The sequence below is a fragment of the Bombina bombina genome, chromosome 6 (genome assembly GCF_027579735.1).
Source record: "Bombina bombina isolate aBomBom1 chromosome 6, aBomBom1.pri, whole genome shotgun sequence".
NCBI lineage: Eukaryota > Metazoa > Chordata > Amphibia > Anura > Bombinatoridae > Bombina > Bombina bombina.
The window spans coordinates 1,056,446,148-1,056,470,973 of NC_069504.1; the positions used below are offsets into that span (position 1 = coordinate 1,056,446,148).

Consider the following 24,826-nt stretch of genomic DNA (forward strand, 5'->3'; position numbering starts at 1 on the left):
CTAGATTTAGAGTTTGGCGGTAGCCGTGAAAACCAGCGTTAAAGGCTCCTAACGCTGGTTTTAGGCTACCGCCGGTATTTGGAGTCAGTCAAAAAAGGGTCTAACGCTCACTTTTCAGCCGCGACTTTTCCATACCGCAAATCCCCTTACGTAAATTGCGTATCCTATCTTTTCAATGGGATCTTTCTAACGCCGGTATTTAGAGTCGTGTCTGAAGTGAGCGTTAGAAATCTAACGACAAAACTCCAGCCGCAGAAAAAAGTCAGTAGTTAAGAGCTTTCTCTGCTAACGCCGGTTCATAAAGCTCTTAACTACTGTGCTCTAAAGTACACTAACACCCATAAACTACCTATGTACCCCTAAACCGAGGTCCCCCCACATCGCCGACACTCGATTAAATTTTTTTAACCCCTAATCTGCCGACCGCCACCTACGTTATACTTATGTACCCCTAATCTGCTGCCCCTAACACCGCCGACCCCTATATTATATTTATTAACCCATTACCTGGCCCCCACAACGTCGCAGCCAGCAACATACCCTTATTAACCCCTAATCTGCCGTCCGCACGCCGCCGCCAGCTACATTATAGCTATGTACCCCTAATCTGCTGCCCCTAACACCGCCGACCCCTATATTATATTTATTAACCCCTAATCTGCCCTCCCTAACATCGTCGACACCTAACTTCAATTATTAACCCCTAATCTGCCGACTGGAGCTCACCGCTATTCTAATAAATGTACTAACCCCTAAAGCTAAGTCTAACACTAACAGCCCCCTAAATTAAATATAATTTTAATCTAACGAAATTAATTAACTCTTCATAAATAAATTATTCCTATTTAAAGCTACTTACCTGTAAAATAAATCCTAATATAGCTACAATATAAATTATATTTATATTATAGCTATTTTAGGATTAATATTTATTTTACAGGTACCTTTGTATTTATTTTAACCAGGTACAATAGCTATTAAATAGTTAAGAATAAATAAATTAATTAAATAAAATACCTATAATTATCTACAATTAAACCTAACACTACACTATCAATAAATAAATTAAATACAATTCCTACAAATAAATACAATGAAATAAACTAACTAAAGTACAAAAAATAAAAAAGAACTAAGTTACAAAAAATTAAAAAATATTTACAAACATTAGAAAAATATTACAACAATTTTAAACTAATTACACCTACTCTAAGCCCCCTAATAAAATAACAAAGCCCCCCAAAATAAAAAAATGCCCTACCCTATTCTAAATTACTAAAGTTCAAAGCTCTTTTACCTTACCTGAACAGGGCCCTTTGCGGGGCATGCCCCAAGAAATTCAGCTCTTTTGCCTGTTAAAAAAAACATACAATACACCCCCCAACATTACAACCCACCACCCACATACCCCTAATCTAACCCAAACCCCCCTTAAATAAACCTAACACTAAGCCCCTGAAGATCTCCCAATTTTGAGTCGTCTTCACCCAGCCGAGCCAAATTCTTCATCCAAGCGGAGCAAGAAGAGGTCCTCCATCCGGTAGAAGTCTTCATCCAAGCGGGGCAAGAAGAGGTCCTCCATCCGGTAGAAGTCTTCATCCAAGCGGGGCAGAAGAGGTCTTCCATCCGATTGAAGTCTTCATCCAAGCGGCATCTTCTATCGTCATCCATCCGGAGCGGAGCGGCAGCATCCTGAAGACCTCCGACGCGGAACATCCATCCTGGCCGACGACTGAACGACGAATGACGGTTCCTTTAAATGACGTCATCCAAGATGGCGTCCCTCGAATTCCGATTGGCTGATAGGATTCTATCAGCCAATCGGAATTAAGGTAGGAATATTCTGATTGGCTGATGGAATCAGCCAATCAGAATCAAGTTCAATCCGATTGGCTGATCCAATCAGCCAATCAGATTGAGCTCGCATTCTATTGGCTGTTACAATAATAATAATTATAAGTATTATTAAAGGGACACTCAAGTCAAAATTAAACTTTCATTAATCAGATAGAGCATGCAATTTTAAACAACTTTCCCATTTACTTCCATTAAAAAAGTGCACAGTCTTTTTATATTTAAACTTTTTGAGTCACCAGCTCCTACTGAGCATGTACAAGAATTCACAGAATAAGCCTATATGCATTTTGATTGGCTTATGGCTGTCACATGGTACAGGGGGAGTGGAAATAGACATAACTTTTAAAATTGTCAGAACAAAAATCTACTATTCATTTGAAGTTTAGACATAGGAGCGTGATGCCCCTGTTTTCGGCGGAAACAGAAGTTATGAAGGAGCGGACTAAAGACCGTTGCTCCATAACTTGTCCGCCTGCTCTGAGGCGGCGGACAGAAATCAACCCGATCAAATACGAACGGGTTAATTGACACCCCTGCTAGTGGCCGATTGGCCGCGAATCTGCAGGGGCGGCATTGCACCAGCAGTTCACAAAAACTGTTGGTGCAATCATAAATGCAGACAGCGTATGGTGTCAGCATTTATCGATGTGTGGCGGACATGATACGCTACTTTGTATCATGTCTGCTCGCACATTGATAAATATGCCCCTAAGTGCTATTGCATTATCTTGCATTTGTTGATTATGCAAGTCTACTGTGTTGACTGGTCCTTTAATAATCACCTAAATTACAAGTTTTGTGGTGGGGCTTTACCGCTGAAAAATTGGCCTTTGCATGCAGAATGGCAGGTCACCCGTATTACAAATCACGGCGGTACGGCTATGCCGCTATCGTTTTAGCCTGTATAGCAACTCTCCATTCCGCACTGAAAAAAAATGGCTTTTGAGTGTGGAATTTTCAGGTCACCCGTATTACAAGTTGTTTGGTCAGGCTATTACGCTAGCGTTATAGCCTATACCGCAACAATCCATTTCGCTATCAAAGACCAGTAGTTATGGATTTTGCAAAACAAATATGTTACAAAGTACACTACTACACATAAATTACCTATTAACCCCTAAACCACCACACCCGCATCGCAAATACTATAATAAACCTATTAACCCCTAATCCGCTGCCCACCCACATCGCAACTACCTAAATTAAAGGGACATTATACACTAGATATTTCTTTGCATAAACGTTTTGTAGATTATCTATTTATATAGCCCATACATATAGTTTCTCCAACATTGGTGTGTCCGGTCCACGGCGTCATCCATAACTTGTGGGAATATTCTCTTCCCCAACAGGAAATGGCAAAGAGCACAGCTGTCCATATAGTCCCTCCTAGGCTCCATCCACCCCAGTCATTCTCTTTGACGCTGAACAAGCAGCATCTCCACGGAGATGGTGAAGAGTATGTGGTGTTTAGTTGTAGTTTTTTATTCTACTATCAAGAGTTTGTTATTTTAAAATAGTGCTGGTATGTACTATTTACTCTGAAACAGAAAAGGATGAAGAGTTCTGTTTGTGAGAGGAGTATGATTTTAGCAGCAGTAAATAAAATTGGTTTCTGTTCCCACATAGGACTGTTGAGATGAGATAACTTCAGTTGGGGGGAACAAAAGTAGTAAATGAGTACAGCACCTGTTGGTTCCTTAAAAGCAGGTTTTAGTTCTGTGTGATGCCCGTGGAGAAAGGGTTACTGCCACCCTTACAGCAACATAGACAAATGGAATCCACAGCACCAATTAGGTAAAAGAAAATACCTTTATTTTCACATTACATGCGACGTTTCGGCCTTCACAGCCTTAATCATGCATACAAAAAACTTCAGCCTCTGTCCACAGTATATAGGCTGATCAATTAAAACATTAATTACAAACAGATTTGACAAAATGTTTCACACAGAGCAATTACTCCCTCTAGTGTTAGTCATATTTTACTACATCCTATAAAATTTAACTCTCAAGTTACCAAAAATACAATTACTAGAGGAGTTTCCACTGAATGTACAAGTGTCATTAAAAACAAGAAAATATATAGGAACAAGTCTTACTGCAATCTTATATTTCTATAGTAACACTACTAAAGTATATTACTGACACATTTTACCAATCTTACTGATAAACTTTACCTATGTGTTTAAGTGAACAAGTGACTTTACCTATGTGTTTAACTAAACCAAAACTAACTAAAAAAAATTTTTGAAGAAAATGTTTTTTGTTTTGAATTTTTACTTTGTTACATTTAGAGAAAGACAGAGAAATCTATTTCTCTATTTAACCCTTTAGGGTACATACAATCTAATTTATGGATCCAGTAAGTTTCTTTTTGTTTAAGGATCCTCTCCCTGTCACCCCCTCCTCTTAATGTGCCTACATGGTCAATAATCTGCCACCTAATTTGACTTATGTTGTGGCCTGCCTGGATAAAATGATTAGAAACAGGAGCTTCTTTATTACCACATCTCAAGTTGGACTTATGCTGATTAATTCTTTCCCTGCCTTTTCTAGTCGATTCTCCAATGTAAATAAGAGAACATGGGCATTTAATAAGATAGATTACGTAGGATGTCTCACATGTATAATAACCATTAATTTTATATTTATGCCCTGTTCTTGGATGGGAAAATTCTTTCCCTTTTATCATTGCATGGCAATTAGAGCACCCTAGACAGGGATAAGAACCATAAGATTTCTGACCCATATGGCTTTGTTTAAGACTTTTGGAGGGTCCCAAATCATTTTTAATCAGTGTGTCTCTCAAATTTCTAACCCTCTTAAAGGCCATAATGGGATTATTTTGGAATATCTCCATATCTCTATTACAATTTTTAATAATATTCCAATGCTTTCTTATGATTTTAGTAACTTCAGTACTGTATGAATTATATTGTGAAGTAAATACCATCCTCCTACTTTTATTTTTACCATTTTTATTATTATCTTTAGGGGCATTATTATCCCTGTACATTTTCTTCTCTCTCTGAAGCCTTGAGATCTCTTCCTTAATGAGGTTTTCAGGATAACCTCTGCTAACAAATCTGTTGCCCATTTCCATCATTCTGGTAGATAATATTTCTTCATCCTTCACTATTCTACAGACCCTAAGGAGTTGACTCCTAGGGAGTGAGTCTTTTAACCTAGTTGGATGGAAACTATCATAGGCAAGCATAGTATTCCTATCAGTGGATTTTCTAAAAAGATCTGTTTTAAGGGTCCCATTATCTTTATAAACCCTAGTGTCTAAGAATTCCACTGAAACCTCACTATGTATAAGGGTAAATTCTATCCCTGGGATAGCGGAGTTTAAGTCACATACAAAGGATTCTAGGGATCCAACGTCACCCCACCACACGCCAAACACGTCATCTATAAAACGCCACCAGGCTGCACCATATTCCAAGAACATCTTATTAGTATATACAAAATTCTCTTCAAAGCTGTTCATGAACAGGTTGGCGTATGCTGGGGCAACGTTGGATCCCATTGCAGTCCCCCTGACCTGTACATACCAGTTGTCTCGAAATAAAAAATAGTTCCAGTACAGGATAAGAGTTAATAAATCACAAATAAATTCTATTTGAGGAGAATTATATGTACCAGTACCACTTAAAAGTTTCCTAATAACTCCTATACCTGTCTCATGCTTAATGGCAGTATAAAGACTTTTTACATCAAGTGTGAAGAGTATATATTTCTTACTGGGTAGATGTAAACTGTATAATTTATCAAGGAAATCACTAGTATCTTTGATGTAGGCCGACATTTTAATTACTTCATGTTGTAAAATTTTATCAAGGAAAATGGCTATGTTAGTGAAGATAGAATCTACACTGGAGACTATGGGCCTCCCTGGGGGGCATTTAGCATTTTTATGCACTTTTGGCACAGTATAGAATATGGGTGTCCTAGGATGTTCTTTGTACAAATAATCAGATAATTTAGTATCAATAATATCATTCTTAACTGCCTTGGCAAGTATGTGTTTAATTTCCTTTTGTATTTTAAATACTGGATCCCCTGCAAGTGGATGATATGTAGTATTATCTTGTAATTGTGACAGTATTTCCTCTACATAATATTGTTTATCAAGAACAATGGTGGCACCACCCTTATCTGCTGCCCTCACTAAAATATCTTTCTGTTTTTCTTTTAAAGATTTAAAAGCCTGTTTTTCCTCTAAAGTCAGATTGTCATTTCTCTTATTTTTACCACCTTGTTTGGAGATTTTTTCTTTTAAGTTACACCAATCATTGTTTACCATTTTGATAAATGTTTCCACACTGTTGTTACTAAAATTGGGCACAAATGTAGATTTGTTTCTAAGACCCATCTCCTTAGCCCTAAAACATTTGCTGGTATCTAAAGCATTTTGTGCACTAGGTGTTACTACATCTCCTTTATTAAACATTATTTGCAACCTTAAAGATCTGTAAAATAATTGCAAATTTTTTTCAATTTCAAATACATTTACATTACCAATAGGGCAAAAGGACAGTCCTTTGTTGAGCAGTTTGTACTCATTGTCCGTGAGCTCAATGGAGGAAATGTTTAGAACCGTCTGTTCCTTTGGCTCCGTTGATTCCTCATGTTTCCTCTGCCTCTCCTGCTCCTTGTGCTCCGGGTGTCCATGGCGGTGCTTGTGTTTTCTACCGCCTCTATGCTGCCTTCGTCGCTGGATAAAAAAGCTGGTGAAGCCTTCCCTGCAGAGGATTCCTGTGAAGTCTCGCTGACATCATCTCTATGTCTCGCTGACATCATCTCTATACGCCTGGTTCTCGCGAGATCCTCCTCTGTTGCGAGTATTACCGTGTCTTTCTCTAAATGTAACAAAGTAAAAATTCAAAACAAAAAACATTTTCTTCAAAAAAATTTTTTAGTTAGTTTTGGTTTAGTTAAACACATAGGTAAAGTCACTTGTTCACTTAAACACATAGGTAAAGTTTATCAGTAAGATTGGTAAAATGTGTCAGTAATATACTTTAGTAGTGTTACTATAGAAATATAAGATTGCAGTAAGACTTGTTCCTATATATTTTCTTGTTTTTAATGACACTTGTACATTCAGTGGAAACTCCTCTAGTAATTGTATTTTTGGTAACTTGAGAGTTAAATTTTATAGGATGTAGTAAAATATGACTAACACTAGAGGGAGTAATTGCTCTGTGTGAAACATTTTGTCAAATCTGTTTGTAATTAATGTTTTAATTGATCAGCCTATATACTGTGGACAGAGGCTGAAGTTTTTTGTATGCATGATTAAGGCTGTGAAGGCCGAAACGTCGCATGTAATGTGAAAATAAAGGTATTTTCTTTTACCTAATTGGTGCTGTGGATTCCATTTGTCTATGTTGCTGTAAGGGTGGCAGTAACCCTTTCTCCACGGGCATCACACAGAACTAAAACCTGCTTTTAAGGAACCAACAGGTGCTGTACTCATTTACTACTTTTGTGGACTGTATTACTGCAGAGTACTGAGCATCTGAAATTCTGCCTAGAATGGCAGACAAAGTGAAAACAGATGGAACCAAAATCTTTATGTATAGTGAACAAGAAGCAATAAGGATTACCACTTTGGTGAGGGGCTCAAGGGAGTTCCTAAGTAATGCTGCAACGGATGAGCTCAGCAAAGAATATGAGAAAACAAGGAGGAGGATTACAGCCTGGGACTTACACGCTACAACGCTGGCTGAGTATCATAAAGTCAGACGTATCCCCAGAGGCCTGAGGATGAATACCAGGCCTACTCTATTGAGAAATAATGAAGAATATTGCAACAAGTTTGAGGCTATTTTAAACAAATGCTCATACGATCTGCTAATCCTGACAGTGGAATACTTGCTAAAAGAAATTGAAATACAAAGAGAGCAAGTACTGAAAACAACAAGTGAACTGAGCAAAATACTTACCGTTGATGAGCTGGATAAGATGATCAAAGAGGTAGATATGAAGATCAAAATCATGGAGACTGAGATTAAGGAAACCAAGCGATCCAAGTTCCTGAGGGATGAACAGGATTACCTCAGTGGGAGAGTGTATAGATGGAGAGGATCGTTTTCAGACAGAGGGAGCTTCATGAGAGGCCGACGTTTCCACGGTAATACTCGCAACAGAGGAGGATCTCGCGAGAACCAGGCGTATAGAGATGATGTCAGCGAGACTTCACAGGAATCCTCTGCAGGGAAGGCTTCACCAGCTTTTTTATCCAGCGACGAAGGCAGCATAGAGGCGGTAGAAAACACAAGCACCGCCATGGACACCCGGAGCACAAGGAGCAGGAGAGGCAGAGGAAACATGAGGAATCAACGGAGCCAAAGGAACAGACGGTTCTAAACATTTCCTCCATTGAGCTCACGGACAATGAGTACAAACTGCTCAACAAAGGACTGTCCTTTTGCCCTATTGGTAATGTAAATGTATTTGAAATTGAAAAAAATTTGCAATTATTTTACAGATCTTTAAGGTTGCAAATAATGTTTAATAAAGGAGATGTAGTAACACCTAGTGCACAAAATGCTTTAGATACCAGCAAATGTTTTAGGGCTAAGGAGATGGGTCTTAGAAACAAATCTACATTTGTGCCCAATTTTAGTAACAACAGTGTGGAAACATTTATCAAAATGGTAAACAATGATTGGTGTAACTTAAAAGAAAAAATCTCCAAACAAGGTGGTAAAAATAAGAGAAATGACAATCTGACTTTAGAGGAAAAACAGGCTTTTAAATCTTTAAAAGAAAAACAGAAAGATATTTTAGTGAGGGCAGCAGATAAGGGTGGTGCCACCATTGTTCTTGATAAACAATATTATGTAGAGGAAATACTGTCACAATTACAAGATAATACTACATATCATCCACTTGCAGGGGATCCAGTATTTAAAATACAAAAGGAAATTAAACACATACTTGCCAAGGCAGTTAAGAATGATATTATTGATACTAAATTATCTGATTATTTGTACAAAGAACATCCTAGGACACCCATATTCTATACTGTGCCAAAAGTGCATAAAAATGCTAAATGCCCCCCAGGGAGGCCCATAGTCTCCAGTGTAGATTCTATCTTCACTAACATAGCCATTTTCCTTGATAAAATTTTACAACATGAAGTAATTAAAATGTCGGCCTACATCAAAGATACTAGTGATTTCCTTGATAAATTATACAGTTTACATCTACCCAGTAAGAAATATATACTCTTCACACTTGATGTAAAAAGTCTTTATACTGCCATTAAGCATGAGACAGGTATAGGAGTTATTAGGAAACTTTTAAGTGGTACTGGTACATATAATTCTCCTCAAATAGAATTTATTTGTGATTTATTAACTCTTATCCTGTACTGGAACTATTTTTTATTTCGAGACAACTGGTATGTACAGGTCAGGGGGACTGCAATGGGATCCAACGTTGCCCCAGCATACGCCAACCTGTTCATGAACAGCTTTGAAGAGAATTTTGTATATACTAATAAGATGTTCTTGGAATATGGTGCAGCCTGGTGGCGTTTTATAGATGACGTGTTTGGCGTGTGGTGGGGTGACGTTGGATCCCTAGAATCCTTTGTATGTGACTTAAACTCCGCTATCCCAGGGATAGAATTTACCCTTATACATAGTGAGGTTTCAGTGGAATTCTTAGACACTAGGGTTTATAAAGATAATGGGACCCTTAAAACAGATCTTTTTAGAAAATCCACTGATAGGAATACTATGCTTGCCTATGATAGTTTCCATCCAACTAGGTTAAAAGACTCACTCCCTAGGAGTCAACTCCTTAGGGTCTGTAGAATAGTGAAGGATGAAGAAATATTATCTACCAGAATGATGGAAATGGGCAACAGATTTGTTAGCAGAGGTTATCCTGAAAACCTCATTAAGGAAGAGATCTCAAGGCTTCAGAGAGAGAAGAAAATGTACAGGGATAATAATGCCCCTAAAGATAATAATAAAAATGGTAAAAATAAAAGTAGGAGGATGGTATTTACTTCACAATATAATTCATACAGTACTGAAGTTACTAAAATCATAAGAAAGCATTGGAATATTATTAAAAATTGTAATAGAGATATGGAGATATTCCAAAATAATCCCATTATGGCCTTTAAGAGGGTTAGAAATTTGAGAGACACACTGATTAAAAATGATTTGGGACCCTCCAAAAGTCTTAAACAAAGCCATATGGGTCAGAAATCTTATGGTTCTTATCCCTGTCTAGGGTGCTCTAATTGCCATGCAATGATAAAAGGGAAAGAATTTTCCCATCCAAGAACAGGGCATAAATATAAAATTAATGGTTATTATACATGTGAGACATCCTACGTAATCTATCTTATTAAATGCCCATGTTCTCTTATTTACATTGGAGAATCGACTAGAAAAGGCAGGGAAAGAATTAATCAGCATAAGTCCAACTTGAGATGTGGTAATAAAGAAGCTCCTGTTTCTAATCATTTTATCCAGGCAGGCCACAACATAAGTCAAATTAGGTGGCAGATTATTGACCATGTAGGCACATTAAGAGGAGGGGGTGACAGGGAGAGGATCCTTAAACAAAAAGAAACTTACTGGATCCATAAATTAGATTGTATGTACCCTAAAGGGTTAAATAGAGAAATAGATTTCTCTGTCTTTCTCTAAATGTAACAAAGTAAAAATTCAAAACAAAAAACATTTTCTTCAAAAAAATTTTTTAGTTAGTTTTGGTTTAGTTAAACACATAGGTAAAGTCACTTGTTCACTTAAACACATAGGTAAAGTTTATCAGTAAGATTGGTAAAATGTGTCAGTAATATACTTTAGTAGTGTTACTATAGAAATATAAGATTGCAGTAAGACTTGTTCCTATATATTTTCTTGTTTTTAATGACACTTGTACATTCAGTGGAAACTCCTCTAGTAATTGTATTTTTGGTAACTTGAGAGTTAAATTTTATAGGATGTAGTAAAATATGACTAACACTAGAGGGAGTAATTGCTCTGTGTGAAACATTTTGTCAAATCTGTTTGTAATTAATGTTTTAATTGATCAGCCTATATACTGTGGACAGAGGCTGAAGTTTTTTGTATGCATGATTAAGGCTGTGAAGGCCGAAACGTCGCATGTAATGTGAAAATAAAGGTATTTTCTTTTACCTAATTGGTGCTGTGGATTCCATTTGTCTCAGTTGGGGGGAACAGTTGGCAGACTTTTCTGCTTAAGGTATGACTAGCCATATTTCTAACAAGACTGTGTAATGCTGGAAGGCTGTCATTTTCCCCTCATGGGGATCGGTAAGCCATTTTCTTAGTCTCAAACAGAATAAAGGGCTTAATATGGGCTATAAAACTGGTAGACACTTTTATGGGCTAGATCGATTGCTTTATTTGGGCATTTTATACAGTTTGATGTTGAATTTCACACTTTTATAACTTTGGGGAACGTTTTTTACGTCAGGCACTTGTTTAGACACCTTCCCAGTCAGGAAGGGCCTTCTCTGTAGTAGGCAGAGCCTCATTTTCGCGCCATTACTGCGCAGTTACTTTTGAGAGCAGGACATGCAGCTGCATGTGTGTGGGTCTGGAAGTAGTTGAAAAGGTTCCTAGAAGGCTTCATTTGGTATCGTATACCCCCCTGGGTTTGGTAAAGTCGCAGCAAAGGCTGTAGCTGGGACTGTAGAGGGGTTAAAACTGTAAACGGCTCCGGTTTCCTCATTTTAAGGGTTAAAGGGCTGAAATTTGGGGTGCAATGCTTTGAGACACTGTGGTGAAAATTTGGTTAAAATTGAACAATTCCTTCATAGTTTTTCACATATTCAGTAAAAAAGTGTGCCCTGTTTAAAATTTAAAGAGACAGTAACGGTTTTGTTTTAAAACGGTTTTTGTACTTTATTGACAAGTTTAAGCCTGTTTAACATGTCTGTGCCTTCAGATAAACTATGTTCTGTATGTATGGAAGCCAATGTGTCTCCCCCTTCAAAATTGTGTGATAATTGTGCCATAGCGTCCAAACAAAGTAAGGACAGTACTGCCACAAATAGTAAAGTTGCCCAAGATGATTCATCAGATGAAGGGAGTAGAGATAGTTCTACATCTTCTCCTTCTGTGTCTATACCAGTTATGCCCGCGCAGGCGACCCCTAGTACTTCTAGCGCGCCAATGCTTGTTACTATGCAACAATTGACGGCAGTAATGGATAACTCCATAGCAAATATTTTATCCAAAATGCCTGCATTTCAGAGAAAGCACGATTGCTCTGTTTTAAACACTGTAGAGCAGGAGGGCGCTGATGATAATTGCGCTGTCATACCCTCACACCAATCTGATGTGGCCATGAGGGAGGTTTTGTCAGATGGGGAAATTTCTGATTCAGGTAAAATTTCTCAACAGGCAGAACCTGATGTTGTGACATTTAAATTTAAATTAGAGCATCTCCGCGCACTGCTTAAGGAGGTGCTATCTACTCTGGATGATTGTAATAACCTGGTCATTCCAGAAAAATTGTGCAAGATGGACAAGTTCCTAGAGGTTCCGGTGCACCCCGACGCTTTTCCTATACCCAAGCGGGTGGCGGACATAGTGAATAAGGAGTGGGAGAAGCCCGGCATACCTTTTGTCCCCCCTCCTATATTTAAGAAATTATTTCCTATGGTCGACCCCAGAAAGGACTTATGGCAGACAGTCCCTAAGGTTGAGGGGGCAGTTTCTACACTAGCCAAGCGCACTACTATTCCTATCGAGGATAATTGTGCTTTCAAAGATCCTATGGATAAAAAATTGGAGGGTTTGCTTAAAAAGATTTTTGTACAGCAAGGTTACCTCCTGCAACCTATTTCGTGCATTATTCCTGTCACTACAGCAGCGTGGTTCTGGTTCGAGGAACTAGAAAAGTTGCTCAGTAGAGAGACTCCGTATGAGGAGGTTATGGACAGAATTCACGCACTTAAGTTAGCTAATTCTTTTATTTTAGATGCCGCTTTGCAGTTAGCTAGATTAGCGGCGAAAAATTCTGGGTTTGCAATTGTGGCGCGCAGAGTGCTCTGGCTAAAATCTTGGTCAGCGGATGTATCTTCCAAGACAAAATTGCTTAATATCCCTTTCAAGGGTAAAACCCTTTTTGGGCCAGAATTGAAAGAGATTATCTCAGACATCACTGGGGGTAAGGGCCACGCCCTCCCACAAGATAGACCTTTCAAGGCCAAGAATAAGTCTAATTTTCGTTCCTTTCGCAATTTCAGGAACGGACCGGCCTCCAACTCTGCAGCCTCTAGACAAGAGGGTAATGCTTCGCAAACCAAACCAGCTTGGAAACCGATGCAAGGCTGGAACAAGGGTCAGCAGGCCAAGAAGCCTGCTGCTGCTACCAAAACAGCATGAAGGAGTAGCCCCCGATCCGGGACCGGATCTAGTAGGGGGCAGACTCTCTCTCTTCGCTCAGGCTTGGGCAAAAGATGTTCAGGATCCCTGGGCACTAGAAAGAGTTTCTCAGGGTTATCTTCTGGAATTCAAGGAACTACCCCCAAGGGGAAGGTTCCACATGTCTCACTTATCTTCAAACCAAATAAAGAGACAGGCATTCTTACATTGTGTAGAAGACCTGTTAAAAATGGGAGTGATACACCCAGTTCCAACTGTGGAACAAGGAATGGGGTTTTACTCAAATCTGTTTGTAGTTCCCAAAAAAGAGGGAACTTTCAGACCAATTCTGGATTTAAAGATTCGAAACAAATTTCTCAGAGTGCCATCGATCAAAATGGAAACTATTCGAACGATTTTACCTACAATCCAGGAGGGTCAATTTATGACTACCGTGGATCTAAAGGATGCGTATCTACATATTCCTATCCACAACGATCATCATCAGTTCCTAAGGTTCGCCTTTCTGGACAAACATTACCAGTTTGTGGCTCTCCCATTCGGGCTAGCCACTGCTCCAAGGATTTTCACAAAGGTACTCGGGTCCCTTCTAGCGGTTCTAAGACCAAGGGGCATTGCAGTGGCACCTTACTTGGACGACATTCTGATACAAGCGTCGTCTCTTTCAAAGGCAAAGGCTCACACAGACATCGTTCTGGCCTTTCTCAGATCTCACGGGTGGAAGGTGAACATAGAAAAAGTTCCCTGTCTCCGTCGACAAGAGTTCCTTTCTTGGAGACAATAATAGATTCTTTAGAAATGAAGATTTTCCTGACAGATGTCAGAAAGTCAAAACTTCTAAACGCTTGTCAAGTTCTTCACTCTGTTCCACGTCCTTCCATAGCTCAGTGCATGGAAGTAGTAGGGTTGATGGTTGCAGCAATGGACATAGTTCCTTTTGCGCGAATTCATCTAAGACCATTACAACTGTGCATGCTGAAACAGTGGAATGGGGACTATACAGACTCGTCTCCAGTGATTCAAGTAGATCAGAAGACCAGAGACTCACTCTGTTGGAATTTTGTTTGGGAAATGTAAGACCAAGGTTTCTGGGGCTTTTGGAATGTTTAACTCCAAAACTCTCTGAATCTTTCCCCACACTGCCTCCCAACCCCCCCCCCCCCCAAATAAGGGACAGTCCCACCAGATATGCAGAATAGTGCCTGTCTCTCCACATCCCCTCCAGCATCTATCCGATGCACAAGGCAAAAAAAAACTACGCCGGCATGGTATAAGGTTCCATTGGCTCAACAATTTGTAATGTGATTCCTGTGTGCGTGCTGATACAGATAAGGACTTAGCAGCTCGAAATATCGGTAGTCAATCCTCCTTCTGAAGTTCAGTCCCCAACTCTCTATGCCACATTTTAGTGTATGATAGGAGGGCCCTGTTTTTGGGTAGGAGAAGGAGCGTGTATATGATAGAGATCAGATGTCTAAAGACAGAACGTTTTAAGCAAAGCAATTCAAAAGGTGTGGGGTCTCTCATCAGCTGTTGTTTGTATTTATTTGTAGTGATATAGTGGCCTATTTGCAGGTAAACGAACCATGGAATTGGAAAGTCGGGGAAGTCTGTCACAATCTCCTCACGTGTCTTTATTCTGCCACGTGTCGTAAAAAGACCTATATGGTTATTAATGAGTTTGACCTGAGCGGGGGCTAAATTAGTCTGTAATTGAAGTTCTCAGTTTCCATATACCGAAGATAGGGGGGAGTATGCAGTCGATGTATGTATGTCAGTCCGAAGCAGCTTATCCCATTCATTAAAGAGTTCCTTCAGAAGGGAGAAATGTGTAACATTAGTGGGTCTGTGCTTTTTGTTTGTCCAAAGGAGGGAGGCCATATCACTTGTTTGTAGAATAGCAATCCAATCTTTCTGGGGGGTTCCCTGGCACCACTCCACCACCCTCTGAAGCAAAACAGATCTTCTGTATAAGCTGAGAATAGGAAGGCTGAGGCCTCCCATGTCTCTAGGGAGGTACATAGTCTCCCTATTAACCCTAGGTTTAATCCCCTTCCACACATACTCTTCTATCAGATTTTGTAACAAATGGAGAAACGTGCAGGGGAGGGGAATGGGAATAGTTTGTAATAAATACAACAATCTCGGGAGGATATTCATTTTGATTACGTTAATTCTTCCCAGTCAGGAGATTGTTTTGTGTCTCCAGGATGAGAGATCAGCTGTAATCACTTTTTTAAGGGCTATATAGTTCGCCTTAAACATGTCCGTTACAGATGCTATTAGATTGATGCTAGGTATTTGAGAAATTTGGTATTTATAACAAACGGGCTGTGGTCTTTTAGCCATGCCGTTGTGGCGGGTGGTAAGGTAATACCTAGGATCTCGGATTTAGTGTCATTAAGATGAAAGTGAGATACCGCACCGTATTTGGTAAATTCCTGTGTAAGAGCTGGGATAGAACTTTCTATATCTGTTAGTGTAAACAGCAGATCGTCTGCATACATTGTTATTTTGTTTTCCTTAAAACCCCCCCCCCCCCCCAGTTGGATCCCTTTAATAAGGTGGTTGGCTCTTATGTTGCACGCTAGTGTCTTGAACGAGATTGCAAATAACAGGGGTGACAGAAAGAATGTGTCAGAAAGAACATTATTTACCTTAATATATGCGTTTAGAGAGGAGTATAGGCTGAAAATTGTCTTTCCCCAAATTTCATTTTTTCCAACCTGCTCCTAAGGAACTGCCAGCTCACCCTGTCGAATGCCTTTTCCGCGTCTGTTGACAACAGCGCGAGCAGCGTCTTTTTTTGTTTGGAATATTCAATTATATGCTATATTTTGAGGGTGTTGTCCCTCACCTCCCTCCCCGAGACAAACCCCACTTGGTCCGTAGAAATCAGTCCGGGTAAAAACGTATTAACCCTGTTTGCTAGTGTCTTTGCCAAAAATTTTACGTCAGTATTTAATAACGAAATTGGTCTATAACTTTGTGGCCTGTCTGTCGGTTTCCCTGGTTTTGGTATTACAGTTATGTACGCTGTCAGCATGGATTGAGGTAACTTTTCCAGGTCAGGTAGTGCATTGAACGAGTCTTGTATGTCCTGCATCACAATGGGCAAAAAAGTTTTATAATTTTTATCCCCCAACCCGTCCGGGCGAGGCCTTTTCCCATTTGGAAGGTCCTTCAGTGCTATTTGTATTTCCTCTTATGTTAGGGGAAATCTATTGCGTCTTGCTCTAACGTCTGCAGCTGTGTATTATTTAGGTACTCCTGTACCGTTTGCTGCTGTGGGGCCTTATCAGGAGATGAGTTTATCTTCGAAGATTTGAGATTGTAAAGTCCACTATAGTATGTGCGAAAAGTTGCCGCAACTTTAGGGCTGTCTTTATAGGTTTTACCTTTGCTTTCCTTTATAGTGTATACATGTGTCTTCAGTTGTGATCGTTTGAGTGCTCTGACCAACAGTTTCCCTGCTTTGTCTCCCCCCCCCCATAGTATTTTTGTTTTAACCACAGCGCTTTTTGTTGGTTTTCCTCTTGTAGTAGTTACTTAAAGTCTACTCTGGCCTGGGTAAGTTTTGCGTCAGTGTCAGCGTGTAGGGGATTTTTTTTTATATTGTTCTTCAAGTGTCATGATAGAGCCTAATATGTGATCATAGTTTTCCCTGTTCTGCCGTACTAATCTGTCTTTGTGTTTGATAAAATGCCCTCTGATGACACTTTTATGCGCCTCCCATATGATAGGCAAAGGCAGTTCCTTTGTCACATTTAGATCAAAATATTCTGTTATATTGGAGGACATGTCCTCTCTGACTAAAGGGTTGTCCAAGAGGGTGTCATCCAGTCTCCTTATGTATGGGGTAGTAGGTTTGTCAGGCCACATCATCTCAAAAGAGACGTGTGCATGGTCCGACCATGTGATGGGTGAGATATCACTGTTTGTCATGTATGCAATTTCCTGGGAGTCGGTCATAAAGTAGTCTATTCGGTAATATTTCTTGTGTGGTTTAGAGTAGTAGGTATATTCAGTGTCTGTAGGTTGCAGGGTGCGCCAGATGTCACGTAGCAAGTGATAACAAAATTATCTAAAATAATAAAAATTAAACCTTATCTAATACCCCTATAAAAACAAAAAAGCCACCCCAAAATAAAAACACCCCCTAATCTAACAATAAACTACCATTAGCCCTTTAAAAAGCCCTTTGTAGGGCATTGCCCTAAGTTAAACAGCTCTTTTACATTAAAACATTACAAACTACCTCCTAACAGTAAACCCCCCACCCAACCAATCCCCCAAAAGAAGAAAAAACTAACTCTAAAAAAAAACCTAAGCTACCCATTGCCCCTAAAGGGGCATTTGTATGGGCATTGCCCTTAAAAGGGCAATCAGCTCTTTAGTGCCCATTAAAAAAAAAAATCCCTATTCTTAAAAAAAAAACACCCAAAAAAAAAACTAACACTAACCCCAAAATAGGTACTCACCATTCCTGAAGTCCGGCGGTAAAGGTCTTCTTCCAGGCGGCTCCATCTTCATCCAGCAAAAACATCTTCTTTCTTCATCCGGAGCGAAGATGGCCGCGGAGCAGGAATGGCGGCCACGGAACAGGAATGGCGTCCTCGGAGCCATCCAGCATGGAGGATCCTCTTCATGCGATTTTCGCAGCACACTGAAAATTAAATGCAAGCTACCTGTTTTATATTTGGGGTACCTTACATTCCTATTCATTGAATTTTTTAAATCATCCAATAGGATGAGAGCTACTGAAATCCTATTGGCTGATTTGAACAGAAGAAAGAAGATGTCCCCGTGCTGGATGAAGATGGAGCCACCTGGAAGAAGACCTTCACCGCCAGACTTCAGGAATGGTGAGTACCTATTTCGGGGTTAATGTTAGGTTTTTTTGGGGTGTTTTTTTTTTAGATTAGGGATTTTTTTTTTTTTAATGGGCACTAAAGAGCTGATTGCCCTTTTAAGGACAATGCCTATACAAATGCCTCTTTGGGGGCAATGGGTGGCTTAGGTTTTTTTAGAGTTAGGTTTTTTATTATTTTGGGGGGTTGGGTTGGGTGGGGGGTTTTACTGTTAGGTGGTACTTTGTAATATTTTAATGTAAAAGACCTGTTTAACTTAGGGCAATGCCCTACAAGAGGCCCTTTTAAGGTCTATTGGTAGTTTATTGTTAGATTAGGGGGTGTTTTTATTTTGGTTTGGCTTTTGTGTTTTTAAAGGGGTGTTAGATTAGGTTTAATTTTTATTATTTTGGATAATTTAGTTTATTATTTTTTGGAATGTTAGATTTTTTTTAATTTTCTTAATTTAGGTGTTAGCGATGCAGGGGTGGCAGTTTATGGGTTAATAGCTTTATTTAGTGTTGGTGATGTCGGGGGCAGCAGTTTATGGGTCAATAACTTTATTTAAAGTCATCAATGACGGTGGCGGCGGATTAGGGATATTTAGGCTAGGGGTTTATGTTAGGGTGTTACGTTTTTACATAACTTTCTCTCCATTGATGTCTACGAGGAAAATGTGCACGAACACGTCAAATCAGGTCTTGGCTTTTTTGCGGTATGAAGCTTAACGCATTATATTGCACAAGCAAGAACGTTTTCTTTTTAAAGACACAATGAGTCCACGGATCATCATCCTTACTTGTGGGATATTCACCTCCTGGTCAGCAGGAGGAAGCAAAGAGCACCACAGCAGAGCTGTTAAATAGCTCCTCCCTTCCCTCCCACCCCAGTCATTCTCTTTGCCTACGTTAGTGATAAGAAGAGGTGCCAGAGAGTGCTGCTTTGTTCTAGGGTGTAGCCGTAGTCCATATCAGTCTCTTCAGTAGAGCTTTTGGTGGCTTTAGAGCAATAGGAACTGGTGGGACATAATTCTCACTGCGGCTCCTATACATTGATGCTGCCCTTCTCCTGACAGCCTAAGCATAATTAGCTCAGGCTTATGATTTTCCACAGGGCTATGGGAGGGAGAGGACCTCCTAAAGCTGCTGAGCTGCCCTGCTGTCGGGCAGAATACCAAGGTAAGTACTAACTTTGTTTTTTTTTCTAGGAAACAGAAAAAAATCTCAGAAGCAATGGGCACTTTAACCTGGTTTATATTACATACGGCTCAGATATTGAGATCCTTGTGTGGGGACATTTATCTCTCTTTTTGGTAGAGGGTACTGTAGGACAGCAATGAGTACAGGCACTGGGGCTGGGGAGCTCATTTTTTATTACTGGTTTGTTTTTCCTATCGGTTTATTTTACTATATCATGCCGATCGGGTTAAGTTTGTTTAGGACACCGACGAGGGGCGGGGCTAGTGCTTTGCGCGCTTTCTATGTCTTACTGCGCAATCAATGCAGACGTAACTGACATAGTCTGCATAAGCACACATTTCCCAAATAGAGGAAGACGCCGGCACATTGTGGCTAAAACCGCATGGTTCACTGCCTAGTTAAGCAGGCGGTTATAGCAATAGTCGGCTCTTACACACCCGGATCGTTCCAGCTCCAAAGGAGGTTGAATCTTGAGAGAGTTCAGTCCGGTTTGGCAGGTAGGCAACTCAAAGTTAGTTTTTAACATTTAAAGACACAGTAACGGCTTATTTTTTCTGTCATCAAATTTCTTGATATTGATCAATTTGATTGTAAATTTGTCCCTTTTTGAGCAAAAAAAAAAGAAAAAGTTTGTTTTTTTTGTAAAAAATTAAAGAGACAGTAAAGTCTTATAAAAAAAAAAATTTAAAAAAATTATTACATTGTTTTTTCTTATTGTGCTCAATATGGATTTAGGAGCCGTGGAAAATGTTACTTGCTCCATGTGTTTGGATGCAAATGTGGAACCACCAATCCATTTCTGTCCCTCATGTATTGAGAGGGCTTTAAGTTATAGAGATAACATTTTTCATGAGCAAAATTTTTCAAAGGCGGATGCTTCTCAGGAGTCTAATGACGAAAGTCAGAGTATGCCGCAGCTTTCTTCCCAAGCGTCCCAATCTTTAACACCCGCACAAGCAGTGCCCTTTACTTCTGCATTTCTGATGCGTTGTCTGCTTTTCCTTTGCTTCAAGGCAAGCGTAAGAGGAAAGACAACCATGTTGTCAGTGAGGTTTCTGATGCTATGGTGGCAATCTCGGATGTACCCTCTCAGGGAACTGAGATGGAGGGTATTGAGGTTCTATCAGAAGGTGAAATTTCAGATTCAGAAAGTTCATTACCTTTGACTGATTCAGAGGTTGTATCTTTCAGGTTTAAACTAGAACACCTCCGCCTGTTACTCAGGGAGGTTTTGGTTAAACGACTGTGATTCTACAGTAGTCGTCACTCCTGCGAAGTCGAGTAAATTGGATAGATATTTTGAAGTTACCTCTTACTCAGACGTTTTTACAGTGCCAAATCGAGCTTCAGAGATTGTTTCCAAGGAATGGGAGAGACCAGGTATTCCCTTCTCTCCGTCCCCCATTTTCAAAAAGATGTTCCCTATAGCCGACGCTGTCAGGGAAACTTGGCAGACGGTCCCTAAGGTGGAAGGGGCTATTTCCACCTTAGCCAAGCGAACTACTATTCCCATTGAGGATAGTTGTGCTTTTAAAGATCCCATGGACAAGAAGTTGGAGGGTCTACTTAAGAAAATTTATGTTCACCAGGGTCTGCTATTGCAGCTGGCTGAGTGCATTGCTACTGTCACTAGTGCAGCAGCTTATTGGTTTGATGCTCTGTCCAAGTCTCTCAAGACTGAGACTTCTTTAGAGGAGATTCAAGATAGGATTAAAGCTCTGAAGTTAGCCAATGCTTTTATTATGGATGCTTCTCTGCAAATTACTAAATTAGCAGCTAAGAGTTCAGGGTTCTCTATCCTAGCCCGCAGAGCCTTATGGTTGAAACCTTGGTCTGCGGACGTGTCATCCAAGTTTAAGCTTCTAGCAATTCCTTACAAGGGGAAGACCTTGTTTGGACCTGGCCTGAAGGAAATTATCTCTGATATCATGGGAGGTAAGGGTCATCTCCTTCCTCAGGATAAGAGAAGTTAACAAAAAAGGACGACAAAGTAATTTTCGTTCCTTTGGAAATTTCAAGGGAAATTCTTTCTCTTCCTCCTCTAAACAGGAGGGGAACTATTCGCAATCTAAGCCTACTTGGAGACCCAACCAGTCTTGGAACAAGGGTAAACAATCCAAAAAGCCTGCTGCTGACTCCAAAACAGCATGAAGGGCATGCCCCGATCCGGGACCGGATCTGGTAGGGGGCAGGCTTTCCTTCTTCATTCAGGCTTGGGTTCGGGACGTTCAGGATCCCTGGGCAATAGAAATAGTGTCTCAGGGATACAAGCTGGAGTTCAAAAAATGTCCTCCCAGAAGAAGGTTTCTTCTTTCAAGATTATCTGCAAACCAGATAAAAGAAGAGGCGTTCTTACACTGTGTAAGAGACCACTCCTCCTTGGGAGTGATTTTTCCCGTTCCAGTGCAGGAACAGGGGCTGGGTTTTTACTCAAACCTGTTTGTGGTTCCCAAAAAGGAGGGAACCTTCAGACCTATCTTAGACCTCACGAGTCTAAACAAGTTTCTCAGAGTTCTGTCATTCAAGATGGAAACTATTCATACAATTCTTCTATTGATCCAGGAGGGTCAATTTATGACGACAGTGGATTTAAAGGATGCATATCTACATGTTCCTATTCACAGAGATCATCACAGGTTCCTGAGGTTTGCCTTTCTGGACAAACACTTTCAGTTTGTGGCTCTTTCTTTCGGCCTGGCCACAGCACCCAGAATTTTCACAAAGGTTCTGGGGTCTCTGCTGGCGGTTCTAAGACTGCGGGGCATTGTGGTGGCACCTTATCTGAACGATATTCTAATCCAGGCGCCATCTTGTCAACAAGATCTCATACCGACATTGTGCTATCCTTACTAAGAACTCACAGGTGGAAGGTAAATCTGGAAAGGAGTTCTTTAATCCCGAAGACAAGGGTGACCTTCTTGGGAACTCTAATCGATTCTATATCCATGAGAATTTTTCTGACAGAGGTCAGGAAATCAAAGATTCTTTATACCTGTCAAGCCCTTCAGTCCACTCCTCGGCCGTCAGTGGCTCAGTGCATGGAGGTAATCGGACTGATGGTGGCGGCAATGGACATCATCCTGTTTGCTCGGTTCCACCTCAGGCCTCTGCAGTTAGACATGCTCAGGCAGTGGAATGGAGACTATGCAGACTTGTCTCCTCGAATAACCCTGGAACAGGAGACGAGGGACTCTCTTCAATGGTGGTTGTCTCCGGATCATCTATCCCAGGGAACCTGCTTTCGCAGACCGTCCTGGGTGATTGTGACAATGGACGCCAGCCTTCTAGGGTGGGGAGCTGTCTGGGGTTCCCTAAAGCCTCAGGGAGTATGGACTCAGACAGAGTCTGTTCTTCCTATAAACATCCTGGAACTAAGAGCGATCTTCAATGCTCTTCTGGCCTGGCCTCAGTTGGCTTTGGCCCAGTTCTTTGGATTCCAGTCGGACAACATAACGACAGTGGCTTACATCAATCATCAGGGAGGAACGAGGAGTTCCTTAGTGATGACCGAGGTAGCCAAGATAATCCGGTGATCAGAGGCCCATTTTTGCCATCTGTCAGCGATCCACATCCCAGGGGTGGACAACTGGGAGGTGGACTTTCTGAGCAGACAGACTTTTCATCCGGGAGCGTGGGAACTCCATCCGGAAGTGTTCTCCAACCTGATTCTCAAGTGGGGTCGGCTGGAGTTAGATCTCATGGCATCTCATCAGAAGATATACGGTCGAGGTCCAGGCATCCCCAGGTGGAACTGATAGATGCTCTGGCAGTTCCTTGGTCCTTCAGTCTAGCATACCTGTTTCCCCCGTTTGCGCTTCTGCCTCAGAGCATTGCTTGACTCAAGCAGGAGAGGGCATCGGTGATCCTCATTGCTCCTGCTTCGCCTCGCAGGATTTGGTGGACATGTCATCTCTGCTACCTTGGAGACTTCCGTTGAGGAAGGATCTTCTAATTCAAGGGCCCTTCCTTCACCCAAATCTAGTTTCTCTGAAGCTGACTGCTTGGAGATTGAACACTTAATCCTATCCAAGCAGGGTTTTTCTTATTCGGTCATAGATACCTTGATTCAGGCGCGTAAGCCTGTAACTAGAAAGATTTACCATAAGATATGGCGTAAATATCTCTATTGGTGTGAATGCAAGGACTACTCATGGAGTAGAGTTAGGATTCCCAGAATTTTGTCTTTCCTAAAAGAGGGTTTGGAGAAGGGTTTATCGACAAGTTCCCTAAAGGGTCAGATCTCTGCCTTATCTATTTTGTTACACAAACGTCTGGCAGATGTTCCAGATGTACAATCTTTTTGTCTGGTCTTGGTTAGGATCAGACCTGTGTTCAAACCCGTTACTCTTCCATGGAGTCTGAATTTAGTTCTTAAAGTTCTTCAAAGGTCTCCGTTTGAGCCTGTGCATTCCTTAGATATTAAGTTGTTATCTTTGAAAGTTTTATTTCTTGTTGCTATTTTTCAGCTCGAAGATTGTCTGAGCTCTCGGTGTTGCAATACAATTCGCCTTACCTTATTTTCCATTCTGATAAGGTAGTTTTACGCACTAAATTAGGGTTTCTTCCTAAGGTTGTTTCAGACAGGAACATTAATCAGGAGATTGTTGTTCCTTCCTTGTGTCCTAATCCTTCCTCTCAGAAGGAACGTCTTCTGCAATTTTCTGACGTAGTCCGTGCTTTAAAATTTTACTTACAAGCGACTAGAGACTTTCGTCAGTCTTCCTCTCTGTTTGTAATTTTCTCTGGAAAATGTAAGGGTCAGAAAGCTACGGCTACCTCTCTTTCTTTTTGGCTGAAGAATATCATCCGTTTTGCATATGAGACTGCTGGATAGCAGCCTCCTGAAAGGGTTACGGCTCATTCCACTAGGGCTGCTGCTTCCTCATGGGCATTCAAAAATGAATCTTCTGTAGAACAGATTTGCAAGGCTGCAACTTGGTCTTCTCTCCATAATTTTTCTACATTTTATAAATGTGATACTTTTGCCTCGGCTGAGGCTGCTTTTGGGAGAAAGGTTCTTCAAGCAGTGGTGCCTTCTGTTTAGGTTCCCTGTCTTGTCCCTCCCTTATCATCCGTGTACTCTAGCTTTGGTATTGTATCCCAAAAGTAAGGATGATGATCCGTGGACTCATCGTGTCTTTAAAAAGAAAAGAAATGTATGCTTACCTGAAAAATTTGTTTCTTTTTAGACACGATGAGTTAACGGCCCGCCCTGTTCTTTTAAGACAGGTTGTTATTTTTTGTAAACTTCAGACACCTCTGCACCTTGGCTTTTCCTTTCTCTTCCTAATTTTGGTCGAATGACTGGAGTGGGAGGGAAGGGAGGAACTATTTAATAGCTCTGCTGGGGTGCTCTTTGCCTTCTCCTGCTGACCAGGAGGTGAATATCCCACAAGTAAGGATGATGATCCGTGGACTAATCGTATCTAAAAAGAAACAAATTTATCAGGTAAGCATAAATTTTCTTTTTTTTATAACTTGTAATGGGAGCGCTATGGAAAGTGTGGTACCACTAAATG

The 24,826-nt window shown here is 40.6% G+C and overlaps 1 protein-coding gene across 1 annotated transcript in view; it reads left to right on the forward strand.

The window, feature by feature from the left end:
* CACNA1C (calcium voltage-gated channel subunit alpha1 C) overlaps positions 1-24,826 on the forward strand; it is a 1,426,303-nt gene that overhangs the window by 1,257,921 nt on the left and 143,556 nt on the right.